Here is an 11692-nt window from a genome sequence, read left to right on the forward strand (position 1 = left end):
TCCTCCTCAATAGCTTTTATGCCCCTGATAGTATCATCCTATTGGGATGTAGTCTCTGGCACCTCTGGATGACGGTGTGGCTGGCTAGGTGCACTCGGTGTACTATGGTAGATCATCTGAGTCAGGTTGTATGTAGGGAACTCTATAGTAGCACCACTGTACTTAGCTAGCATCTCAGGCGGCCTCACTATAACTGCCCTGTGAATAAGAAATGTGGTCTGGTGAGCATAGGGCAACTGACGGTGACCTCTGAACCCCTCAGCAATAGTATCCTCCATCTCTGATAGAAGGAGATCCCAAATGTCAAACACAGTCTACTGCATCAGAGAGTTCAGAAGCCATAGCTGTATGCGAGTCAAACCCTCATGATACCCCATCCTCGGAATCAGGGTCCTCCTCATAATAGCATCCAGCACTCTAGCTGTAGGAGTGAGATCACTAGGAGTCCTGCTCGACCCCTAGCCAAAAGGCTCTTTGAAGCAGTGGCGGACTAGATCTGTAGGAGGTACCATACCGCCATGAGGGCGTCTAGGATGCACTATCTGTCCATAGCAAACCTCATGTAGCCTAACGGGCTGCTCCTGTAGCCTGAGAATCTCCCTGACCCTAGTGCTCGTTAGCCTATAATCTCTGCCTCTGAATGCAAAGTGAATATATCTATGTTGTGGGTCAATCCAGAGAGTAGCATAGATCTGATGGACCCAAGATGGAACATATAAGCTTGTCCATCCAAGTAAATCTGTCAGCCCTAGTAGATATGCTAGGTAGGGGTGAATATGCTCTCCAGTTGTTGCTACTATGGACTCAATGTTGCACACCCTCTGTGACCTAAATAGTGCCCCACTGTTAAGATATGCATTGTAGAAGTCTTCCTGCAGTGGTGTGTAGAAGCCCTCTGAAGCTCTATCATCCCTCCTCGACAGGAACCACTGCTCAAAGTCTACAAACCTGAGCTGCTGCACCTGCTTGGCCATGGCGGCCCTCAAATCTAGATGTGTCACTAGAGGCGGACCCTATGGTCTAGGTGGTGAATGAGAACCCCTCTGCTGTGTCTCTGGCCTCGATGTAACTGGAGCATGGGTACGACCAGAGCGGCGTAACTATGGCTAAGGTGCCTGCTCTATCTCCTCAGTCTGCTCTCCCTCCTATGTCTGCTCTGCTAGCTGTGGCTCCTGCTGTGACTTCCCCTGAGGCTGACTCTCATCCAAGACAACTCACCATCCTGCAACCATGACAGTCCCAGCTGGACCACCATGATGGCGCTCAACCTGCTCTAGTGCAGCCCTCATAGATGGAGGGAGCTGATCTATGATCTAGACTCCACTCCTAGCACCTCCTGCCTCTGCACGCTCTGCTACTGCTGCAACTACGGTTGCTCTAGCTATATCTGCATCAAGATACTTGTGCTTCCTTGTTGCCAGCTTCTTTATCGCCTTGCCTTTTGGATCTGCAGGCAAGCAAGGTGGACGCCTTGGATCCTCATCACCTGGACCACCTCCAGCGTTCTTGACATGAGCCATCTGAAGGATCTAAAAAGAACAACTACCGCTGACAAAGATCAACTGCCAACTGTCACTTCCAAGGCTTGGCCTCGATCCGTACTCGCGAGCTTGGCCCCGAGTTGACTGATAACTGCCAATGAGACCTCAGAAACACCGACTCGCTGCACGTTAGAATAGATCAAATTTATAAATAATAACAATAAATCTAGAGATGCGAAACCCTAAGAAAGCAAGCAATAGGTATGAAATTGAATTGGGGGCTTGCTACCTGACGAACCGGCGAACCGAAGAACAAGGAACGGATTGGGGAACCACCAGGTCGGCAACTGGAGATTAGGGTTCGCAATGCATAGTGAATCGATGGCTAGGGTTAGGGTTCTAGCGAAGTGCGGCGGCCGAGCAATGCAATGTAGGGCAATGGATTAGGCACGGCGTGGAGCAATGGCACGGTGGCAGAGGGCATGACGCGGGCACTATGGCGGCGTGGATGTGGTGGTGCGCAGGGCATGGGGCGGTGCGTGGGCTTGGGACAGCGTGGTGGCACGCGGGCAAAGTCTTGGTGACCTGGTGACGTGAAGGCGCGGGCGTGCGAAGGCACGGTGCGGCTAGAGCAGGTGCAGGGAACCTCGAGCACGGTGGTGCGGCGAAGTCGGTGGGTCAGGCATGGGATGCACGGCGATTGTGGATTAGGTCAACGGCGCGTGGATTATATGGGGTCCCCCACGAGATAGAAAAGGAAACGGAGATAAGAGATTGAATCTCGTACATTTTCTACTGACCGGACGCTCCGGTGGCAGCGACCGGACGCTGCCACCCAGTGTCCGCTCGATTCCAGAGAGGTCCAAATCTCCTAGAATCACGACCGGACGCATCCGATCCCAACTGACCGGACGCAGCCAGAGTCTGGTCGATCCTGACTTCGTCTTCTTCGCTTGACTGGACGCAGGATCGCCTTCTGACCGGACGCTGGAATAACATTGTTTCAGCGTCCGGTCACTCCTTCTCAGCAGCAGTTCACCTCCTGTGAACTGACCGGACGCTCGACATCAGAGTCCGGTGCAGCGTCCGGTCACTCTTTTTACATCAAATCTTCAAAGTCCTTTGTGCTGCCTGTTCCCAATCAAGTCCCAACTCCAATAAGATCCAAATAAACACCAATTGGGACTGATGTGAGTGACCTCTCTCAAACCCTCATGTTTTTTCAAAAATATTTTGCCTTAGGCTATAATTCTTTTTAAGAAAATAGGCAATAAGAGGGCAATTGAAGATAAACGACAAAGCAACATTCATGCATATGCAATGCAATACTTGAAAGTAAGTCTAGTTGCTTGTCAAGTTTGATCCAAGGTTAAGCTTCTTCACACGCTTTTCGGCGGTTATCTTAACCATGTTAGACAAGCCCTATATGCATTACCAAACATTAAACATGTTGTATATTACAATGCAATGCAAGGAACAACACAAGCTCATCTTTTAGTAAAGTTGCTAAAATCAAGAACATTGAGCTCATTCCGCAATCTACAAAAAGTTGCCTCATCTAGCGGTTTAGTGAAGATGTCCGCTAATTGATCCTTGATCCTTACACCTTCTAGTGAAATATCATTCTTAGCAACATGATCTCTAAGAAAGTGATGGTGGATATATATGTGTTTGGTGCGAGAATGTTGAACCGGATTATTTGCAAGTTTTACCGCACTTTCATTGTCGCACAAAAGAGGTACTTTTTCTAGAACTACACCATAGTCTAGCAAAGTTTGTTTCATATAAAGTATTTGTGCACAACAAGCACCCACGGCAATGTATTCCGCTTCGGCGGTGGACAAGGCCACACTATTTTATTTCTTGGAGGACCAAGACACAAGTGATCTACCAAGCAAATGGCATCCTCCGGATGTGCTTTTTCTATCAACTTTGCACCCGGCATAATCTGAATCGAAATAGCCAATTAATTCAAATCTAGCTCCTTTGGGATACCAAAGGCCAATGCTTGGTGTGTGCTTAAGATACCTAAGGATTCTTTTAACGGCAATCAAATGAGTTTCCTTAGTATTAGCTTGAAATCTAGCACATATACACACACTAAACATGATGTCGGGCCTAGATACAGTTAAATATAACAAGCTACCAATCATAGAGCGGTAGAGAGTTTGATCAACCGTGTTACCTCCCTCATCTAGGTCGAGATGTCCATTAGTTGGCATTAGTGTCTTGATTAGCTTACATTCATCCATCTTGAATCTCTTGAGAAGATCTTTTGTATATTTCTCTTGAGAGATGAAAATCCCTTCTCTCATTTGCTTGACTTAAAAACTAAGAAAGAATGTAAGCTCTCTAATCATTGACATCTTGAACTCCTTCGACATCAATTCATCAAACTCTTTGCAAGAATCTTCATTTGATGATCCAAAGATGATATCATCAACATACACTTGACAAATGAAGATATGCCCATCAAGCTTCTTGGTGAATAGTGTGGTGTCGACCTTCTCAATGGTGAAGCCCTTCTCAATGAGGAAGTCCCGAAGGCGCTTATACTAAGCTCTTGGGGCTTGCTTAAGCCCATATAATGCCTTCGACAACCTATAAACATGATTAGGATATCTAGGGTCTTCAAACCCGGGTGGTTGATCAACATAGACTAGTTCATTAATAAAGCCATTTAAAAATATACTTTGCACATCCATTTGATATAATTTCATTTCATGATGTGATGCATATGCAAGGAGGATACGAATGGCTTCTAGTCTTGCAACCGGTGCAAAGGTCTCTCCAAAATCTAAACCTTCAACTTGAGAGAACCCCTTTGCAACTAGTCTTGCCTTGTTCCTCACAACTACGCCTTGATCATCTTGCTTGTTTTAGAACACCCACTTTGTTCTAATGACTCTTGCACCTTTTGGTCGCTCTTCAAGAGTCCAAACTTCATTGCGGGTGAAGTTGTTCAACTCTTCATGCATTGCATTTATCCAATCCGGATCTTGAAGAGCTTCTTCTACCTTAAGTAGGCTCAAAGCAAGAGACAAAAGAGTGATGAGCAATAAATAAAGCAAGTTTTTGTGAGCGAGTCATTACACCCTTTGATGGACTCCCTATGATGAGATCTTGTGGATGATCTTATAGTAGAGGTGTAATTCTTCTATTGACCACTTGAGAAAGAGGTTGTGGAGCATCAACATCTTGTGCTTGTACCACCATTTTATCATGGGAGACATTAGTATCTTCATTTTCTACTCTCCCATCTTTTTCACCATCTCATGGCACATTTGATGAAGAAGGTGGATCAATCACTTGTACATCATCTTCATCATCTTTAGGCTTGATGTCTCCAACTAGAATGTTCTTCATAGCCTCCCTCAATGGTTCATCACCTACATCATCAAGATTCTCATGTGCTCCTTGGGAACCGTTAGATTTATCAAATTCCACATCATATGTTTCTTCAACGAAGCTGGTGGCATGATTAAATACTCTATATGCTTTGGACTTTGATGAGTAACCAACAAGAAAACCAATATCACAACATCTTTGAAACTTTCCTAGGTGTTGCCGCTTCTTGTAGATATAGCATTTGCAACCAAACACCCTAAAGAAGGAGACGTCCGGCTTCTTCCCATTGAGCAACTCATAAGGTGTCTTACCAAGGAACTTTTGAAGAAATAAGCGGTTGGATGCATAGCATGTGGTGTTGGTAGCTTCCGCCCATAGAGCTTCGGGGGTGTTGTATTCATCTAGCATTGTTCTTGCAAGAGTGATCAATGTCCGGTTCTTTCTCTCAACTACACCATTTTGTTGAGGAGTATATATTGCGGAGACCTCATGTTTGATTCCAACTTCATCACAATAGGCTTCTGTGTTTGTGTTGTCAAATTCCTTCCCATTGTCACTTCTAATCTTTTTGAGCTTCACTTCAAATTCATTTTGTGCTCTCTTGGCAAACTTCTTGAAGCATGTTGCAACTTTGGATTTGTCACGAATAAAGAATACCCATGTATACTTTGAATAGTCATCAACAATCACAAGACAATAAAGATTTCCTCCCAAACTCTTGTATATTGTTTGTCCAAATAAGTCCATGTGAAGGAGTTCTAGCACTCTTGTTGTTGACATGAAAGCTTTGGTTGGATGAGTATTTGCAACTTGCTTGCCGGCTTGACATGCACTACAAAGCTTGTCCTTCTCAAACTTCACATCCTTCAACCCTCTCACCAAATCATTATTCATTAGCTTCTTGAGTGAGCTCATCCCAATATGAGCAAGTCTTCTATGTCATAGCCACCCAAGTGTTGTTTTGGTGAATAGACAAGTCTTCAAATTTGTATCTTCGGAGGTGAAGTCCACTAGATATAGGTTATTGTATCTAAATCCTTTGAATATCACTTGATCATCATCCTTCTTAGATACAACAACTTCCTTCTCGGTAAATAAGCATTGGAAGCCAAGATCACACAATTGTCCAACGGATAGCAAGTTGAAGCTCAATGAAGCAACATATAGCACATTTGAGATAGAATAATCATTTGATATTACCACTTTGCCTAATCATTTAACCTTGCCCTTTGAATTATCTCCAAATGTGATTCTTTCTTATCCATCTACTTCTTCATCTAGTGAGGTGAACATACGAGGATCACCGGTCATATGTTGTGTGCAACCACTATCAATAACCCAATGACTTCCACCAGTTTTGTAGTTCATCTACACATAAGAGATCAAGCTTTAGGAACTCAAACTTGTTGAGGGCCCTTCACCTTCTCAACAAGTGACTTTGCTACCCAAATTTTCTTAGGCCTATTCTTGTTGGGAGGTCCTAAGAACATGACTTTTATTTTCCCACTAGAATCTTTTCTAAGCATGTAGTGAGCATTGAAGGCAAAAGGTCTAGCATGCTTGGACAAGGGTTGTGGTGGTAGAGTTTGGCACTCATGGGCAAAGTGGCCTTCTTGTCCACACTCAAAACATCTTTTTGGCTTTGGCTTTGACTTGCGTTATTGTTGAGCTTGAGCCTTCTTCTCTTGGTTTGCCAAGTACCCAATGCCACTTCTATCCATCTTCATGATGGTGTTCATAAGTATCTCACTTTGAAGATGCTTGCCTCTAGTGAACTTGCTCAATCCAATCTTGAGGTGCTCTTTCTCCAACTTGAGCTTCTTGTTTTCTTCCTTGAGCGCATCATTGTTCTTCTCTTTCTTGAGCTTCTTATTTTCTTCTTTTAGCTTCTCATTCTCAAGAATCAAATCACCATCATGATCAAGAGTTTCTAGCACAATAGTGTTATGGCATTTGATCTCTTCAAGATCTTTCTTAAGCTTTTCATTGTCATTCTTGAGCTTGATAAACTCATCATAATCATCGGCCTCAACCACTTGCTTACCCTTGCTACTAGAACTTTGCTCAATGCTCTCAATGATCAAATCATCACATGATGTAGCTATATCAATCTTAACAACATTGTTAGTAGCATCATGTGGCTCATTGGATAAATATTCTTGAGCAATAACAAGGTTATTATGATTAATCTTGAGAGTAGTATATTCATCTTTTAGCATGTTGTGGCTAGTGATGAGCTCATTGTGTATCCTCTCAAGTTTATCATGTTTTTCTTTAAGCTTTTTCTTAGAAGATTTGAGCTCCTTGAGTTTGGATGATATAGCATCATTTGCTTCTCTAAGTTCAACATTAGCCTTTTCTGCTATATCACATTTTGCTAAAAGTGAATCATTCTTAGCTTCTAGCTTTTCATTCTTAGCTCTAGTCTTTATAATGATCTTAGTGTATTGTTTTAGCAATCTAGCAAGATCATCATAAGAAGGTGATTTATATTCATCATCATCACTATCGCTATCATCATTACTAGCATGTTCATCACCACTACTATCATCATCATTTGATACCTTGCGTTCACCCTTGGCCATAAGGCATAGGTGTGTAGAGGATGATGACGGTGGTGGCGGTGAAGATGATGAAGAGTCAATAACAATGGTGGCCACCTTCTCGTTGTCACTATCATCATCGGATGAGCCACTAGATGAATCAATGTCCGTGAGCCAATCATCGATGATATATGCCTTTCCACTCTTCTTCGTCTTGTGGAAGTCCTTCTTCTTGCCATCTTTCTTCTTATATGGCTTATTTTTCTTCTTCTCATCTTCTTCTTCATTACTTGAGTCATCTTTCTTGCCCTTGTACTTGTTCTTGAACTTGTCTTTCTTGGGCTTGGTGCATTGGTGTGCTAGATGACCAAGTTCTCCATAATTGTAGCAATCCATCTTAGAGATTGGCTTCCTTCTAGAGCTTGTGAAGAACTTCTTCTTCTTGCCATCGAACTTGATGCCACTCTTGTTTAGCTTCTTTAGCATCTTAGCGGTTTTTTCTCACCATGAGGGCAAGACTTGCATCATCAACTTCATCATCACTTGAGCTCTCATACTCAAGTCTTGCTTTGCCCTTCTCTTGGCTAGCCTTGAATGCCAAGTCTTTGTCTTTCTTCTTGTTAGAGGATGAGCCATCTTGAGGTGTGATATGTATGTACATCTCATGAGCATTGATCATTCCCAAGATTTGTGTTGGTGTAGTGGTGGAAAGATCACATTGATGAAGCATGGTCACAATATGCCCATATTTGTCAATGAGGAGGACACTCAAGATCTTTCTTACAACATCGGATGGTTGCATTTGAGTGAGTACAAGCCCATTGACTTCCTCTACAAGAACATTCAAGCATGAGTACATTTCATTAGCACATTCTTTAGGAAGCATCTCAAAAGAGTTAAGCTTTTTCATGACAAGATGATAGTGTTCCTCACACTCACTCTTTGTTCCCTCATGGAGTGCACAAATGTCTGACCATAGTGCATGGGCGTCTTTGTGGTTCCTCACCCGGTTGAACACATCTTTACAAAGGCCTCTAAATATGGTGTTTCTAGCCTTTGCATTCCATTTTTCATAATTCAACTCATCGCCTTGTGGGTGTGCGGCATCCCAAGGTTTTGGGAAACCTTGTGAGGCGGCTCTAAGTATTCCAACATCTAGAGCTTCTAGATACGCCTCCATGTGGATTTTCTAATATGGAAAATCATCCCCCTCAAAGATAGGAGGAGGTCCATCCCTGTGAGACATCTTTCACTGGGCGGTTAAGCCTAAATACGTGAGCACGAGGCTCTGATACCAATTGAAAGGATCAAGATACCCAAGAGAAGGGTGAATTAGGCTAATTCTAAATTTCTTTGTAATAATTAAGCCCTACGGTTTGCCCAATTAACCCCTTGTGCCTAAAAAGTGTTTCTATTGATCTTACGCACAAAAGTTTAGCAACCTAAGTTCCAATCCTACTCTAGCATGGCAATTCTAGGAATATAAATGACAAGAATTGAATTGCTCAAAGTAAATGCTCAAAGTAAAGAGAGAAGGAGGAACGCGGCAATGTTTTGCTGAGGTATCGAAGAGTCGCTACTCCCCACTAGTCCTCATTGGAGCACCCGCGCAAGGGTGTTGCTCCCCCTTGATCCGCGCAAGGATCAAGTGCTCTCTATGGGTTGATTCTTCGACACTCCATCACGGTGAATCACCCACAACCGCTCACAACTTAAGTTGGGTCATCCACAAGCTCTCCCTATGATCACCAAGCTCCCATTCACCACCAAGCCGTCTAGGTGATAAGGCGATCACCAAGAGTAACAAGCACGGACTCTTACTTGACCACGACAAGCCTAACGAGAAGGGTGGATGCACACTTTGCTACTCTTGATCTCACTAATGAGGGCTCTCTTTGGGATTCTCAAATCTCAATCACCTCACTAGGACCTTGCTCTTCTTGGCACTCTCAAAGGTGTTTCTCAACTATTGGAATGAGCAAAAGTACCACCTACACACGAATGGAGGTGGTATTTATAACACCGGCTAAAAACAAACCATTATGTGCCTATACAGGATGACCAGATGCTCCTGGTCATGTTGACCGGACGCTCCGGTCAGTTCACCCCGAGCTCTAGTGTTTAAAGTGTGACCGGACACTGTACAGCATCCGGTCAGCACTGACCGGACACGTCCGGTCGTGATTTTCCCTCTCTAGAACCTTACCGGAGTCGATCGGACGCTGGCACTCAGCGTCCGGTCACTTCACCTCTCAGCATCTGGTCACGCCAAACGAAAACACCTTGGTCAAATGAACTGACCGGACTCTGAGCCAGCGTCCGGTCGGTATTTGACCCTCCATTCACTTTCAACTCTCGATCATATGTGAATGAAGTTTGCTCCATTGGATCTAAGGGTTATTTTGGAGCTACCTAGCGCTAGATTTAGCAAGTGTGCACCACACCTAACTCACTAGACTCACCTAGGTCAAGCTACCCGTCCATACCCCCCTTAATAGTATGGCCAAAGGAAAAACAAAGTCCTAAACTACTCTAAGTGTCTCTTCAACTCCAAACGACACTTAGAACTAGTCCATCCTTAACCTTGTCGTCCATCCTTTGAAAACCGAAACGATTTCCATCGTAGGGGCATGACCACCTTGATTGCACAATCGATCTCCATTACTATGACATAACTTAATTGCCTCTGCAAAACACACGTTGGTCATAGTAATCATGTATTATCATTAATCACCAAAACCCAACTAGGGGCCTAGATGCTTTCAACCGCCATGGGTGCGGTGGTGCACCACCCTAATTATCCAGAGAGGAGGGAAAATGGGGGCTCGACTAGGGTGGCACCGCCACCCCCTATCTAGTGCCACCGTCACCTGTCCGGTGACCCAACGGCTAGTCAAAATAGCCATTGAGTCGATCAGTTGGAGGGCACCGCCACCCTCTTGTCCGGTGGCACACCGACCTGTCCGATGCCCTCTCAGAAAGCAGCTCCAAGGGATAATGGCTCTATTTGCTTGTGTGGCTATAAATAGAGGGTGTGGTCGGCCTTAGGCCACTCTCTTGACACCTCTTACACTTGTGCACATTCTTTGGAAGCTAAGCAACACACTCCACTCACTTGTTCACTTAATTTCATCATCTTGAGTGAGATTGGAGAGCCTCTAGTGCATTGCATTGAGTTGCATCATCTTATGACACTAGTTGGGTGATTTGGGCTGGTTGTGAACTTGTTACTCTTGGTGTTTGTCGACACCTAGATGGCCCGGTGATTGAAGGATCGTTGAGCGGAGTTGGTGATTGTCTCCGGCCTCGATTGGTTGCTTGTGAGGGGTCTTGTGCCTTCTCCGACGGAGCGCTAAAGGCAACTCTTGTAAATTACTCGTGTCATTGAGCCACCTCACTTGTGGATAGGCTCTTGCGGTGTCTAATTGTGTGGACGAGGTTCGTGCAACACCTCTTAGCCATCGAACCACCAAGTGTTGGTCAACACAACGGGGACCAGCGTGCCGGCAAGCACGCGAACCTCGAGAGAAAAATCTTATCTCTTGTATGATTGGATTTCTCCTGGTGATTGATTGGCCTCATATTGTGATTGGTTCATTCCTCTACACGACGGTATAATCACCCTACTCACTCCATTACTTTCTTACAAACTAGTTATAGCAAGTTCTTTTGTGTAACTAGTTTTGAGAGCTTGCTTGGTAGTTTAAGTTCATCTAGTGTAGCTCTTTAGTGTAGCATTGTTGAGAGCCCTTAGTAAGTAGCAACTTAGTCTTGTTGTGTGTCTAGTGATCATAGCAAATAGAATTATTATGATAGGTGGTTTGCAACCCTTGTAGAGCTAGAGCAAAATTGTATTACGCCGTTTGTTAAACTAATCAATTGCTCTAGTGATTTTGTAGAGTTTTAAATAGTCTATTCACCCCACTCTAGCCATATTAGGACCTTTCAACAGCAGCAGGCACGAACATCCGGATCGAACATCCGGACGCTAGCAGCTCTGGAATATTCGGAATTGTTTGTAGTTGATATAAGCGCTGTTTGGAACCAATTAAAACCGAATTCTTGATCTACCAACCGCGAGAATCGAAAACAATGCTGCTCATAGCAAGTTCAATAATAGAGCCAAGTGTCTGGCTATTAGTCAAGTTACAAGAGCCAAGCTATACAATAATGATCTCTTATTTGTCTATAAGAAACTTTTTTATTGTTAGTTTTACCGATGTCCTCACCTTCTCTATCCTAATCCTCCTCACATTCACTTAGTGTATAGACTCACCACTACATATATATCCGTGCCCAGCTTATTGCTCGCATGAAAGC

Source organism: Miscanthus floridulus, chromosome 8 (genome assembly GCF_019320115.1).
Source record: "Miscanthus floridulus cultivar M001 chromosome 8, ASM1932011v1, whole genome shotgun sequence".
Lineage (NCBI taxonomy): Eukaryota > Viridiplantae > Streptophyta > Magnoliopsida > Poales > Poaceae > Miscanthus > Miscanthus floridulus.